At 47.5% G+C, this 2,115-nt stretch overlaps 1 long non-coding RNA gene across 1 annotated transcript in view; it reads right to left on the reverse strand.

Moving 5' to 3' along the window:
• The window catches only part of LOC108678742, a 3,579-nt gene extending 1,736 nt beyond the window's left edge, over nucleotides 1–1,843 (reverse strand). Inside the window, exon 1 of the long non-coding RNA XR_001931333.2 lies at nucleotides 1,096–1,843. This is a non-coding gene — a long non-coding RNA (uncharacterized LOC108678742). The remainder of the gene's footprint in view (nucleotides 1–1,095) is intronic.
• Between the last annotated feature and the right edge of the window lie 272 nt (nucleotides 1,844–2,115).

Genomic DNA, 2,115 nt, shown 5'->3' on the forward strand with positions numbered 1-2,115 from the left:
TTCCGTTTCCCGACTCCCGCCTCACTCTTTCTTCCGGAGCCACCAGATGGTCAGATTCAATAAATGCTCGAATCTGCCTCTTGACTACTGTGGTTAGTGAGTGAGACGAACCGCTGCTCTCCGGCTGCCGCAGCGCGATCCACCCAAATGACAGCAATCTACCCCACGCTAATGGAGTACTGTCTTCACTTATCGCCGCCTCCAGCAGCTTCTGCAGAGCGTCTGCTGCGCTGACCACAGCTCCCCGGGGCACCCTCTTCAGTGCTCTACCATTGGCACAACACCGAGAAACGTACCCCAAGAAGTCGAAATCTACGGGTCTTTCTATTACGCCGGCATTAGCTTTACCCAAGCAACCCGGGCACAGCCAGCACCCGAAGGTGTCTGCCTGGGCTCTAGTCAGCCCCACGCATGAGAGATGGTAAACTCCTGCACACGAAGAACAACCGACTGTCCTCTTCCTGTTGTTAACAGTCGAGCAACTCGGGCACCCGCGTCCTCTCCCCTCCATCCCTCGGTCGTTTCCATGAGGTTAGGCGAAGACCAAAACAGAACGGCTGCTGCGCGGCTACAATCAAAATTACGCGAATACTACGTGCAACTAGTCCAGCAAGTGGCACGCCGCAAAAGAATAACAAGTACACCAGCCGTAGAAAGACGTGCCACCAATGAAATTGCTGCGTCAGCAGGAACGAGAAGAGAGAATGGGGGCAACGAACGCGCAAGGCTACAAAGCGAACAACAAGCAATTAAAGAGCTCTTAGGCAACACGCCACCTAATCGCGCGGATAAAATATAAAGACGTGTCTATAGAAATAAGAAGACGTGTGTATAGAAACCTATTGTTTACAGAGCCATAAGAATCCTAAAAAGATACATAAACCAGTAAAAACAAAGTATAATTCTAATCACAGCCTCACCTAGACCTAGATTTACACATTACACAATCAGATTAAAGGAGCAGGTACACGTTGAATAAATTGCATGTATCTATACAAAGATGAGAAGAACTAAGCGCAGAGCTTGGGTATAACAATGGCAGGGTACAAAGTTTAATACAGGAAGAGAAACTGTGCGGCCTTTAAATGACATTACCAGGTACTATTTTTGTTCCTGCGCTCTTGATCCTTGAGAGTAGCAATCAATATCCAAGATGCCCCAGGATGGGGTTATCCCTGGGGTCTTGTCGTTTGCGCCCAAAAGAAAAAAAATCGGGGCACATGCGATGTCGTGACAGCGTCTCCCGTTGTAGTCCAGGTTAGGTCCGAAAAAGAACAGGCACTTAACACGCTTGGGCAGCAGGAGTCTTATTCAGATGACATGTTTGAGGAAATTGAAGCAATGTAGCAGCCCTGAGGCGATAAGGTCAACCACTTCCTTCACGTAATAGGTTTTCCTCTTCTATGGGTATGGGAGCACTTGGCAGACCACCTCTTCACTGACACATAATAGCACAAAGTTATGTGAGGAATAGTTGGCGCATTCACTGTCTCTTCGCTGGAGCATAAACCTCAAGTTTATGGTAGGAAGAGTTAAGCAATCAAAAGGAAACGGTGGAGTATTGGTCAGTCAGCGCAGCAGTGACGTAAGAATGACGTCGACGAGTGTGGCAGCTTCAGCTAACACGGGCCAGGTCTTTCCACCCTTTGCCAGCTATTATCAACGCTTTCAACGGGCCTATAACACTCGCCACGCTCCTAAACGCTAGCAGGAAAAACGAATATTATAACGTTAGGAAACCACTGTCACTAACAGAACACTGATTGAACACTTGTCTCGTATCTTAGGGCCGTAGCCCACTTCTAGAATGTGGAAGATTCTGTGGGAGATCAGTAAAATGTGGTAAAGGGAACAGTAAAAATTCCAAATTATTACCGCTGGGGTCAATTTAGAGGTGGCTTTAAAGCCTTTTAGAGGTACAAAGATGTTGGACATTGCAATTGAGTGCAAAGGTTAGCGTATTAGTGAATGACTTGTCGACCCAACTTGGCTAAGTTAATAGGGTTAAAGCGCCACAGGGCGCAAATGGACTCGAAAGCCGGCAATACTGCCAAGTATATCAATGCGTCGTAGACGACTTAAACGGTTGGGTCAGACCAAAATAGTAACGAGGCA

Source organism: Hyalella azteca, unplaced genomic scaffold, assembly GCF_000764305.2.
Source record: "Hyalella azteca isolate HAZT.00-mixed unplaced genomic scaffold, Hazt_2.0.2 contig15432, whole genome shotgun sequence".
In the NCBI taxonomy this organism is placed as follows: domain Eukaryota; kingdom Metazoa; phylum Arthropoda; class Malacostraca; order Amphipoda; family Hyalellidae; genus Hyalella; species Hyalella azteca.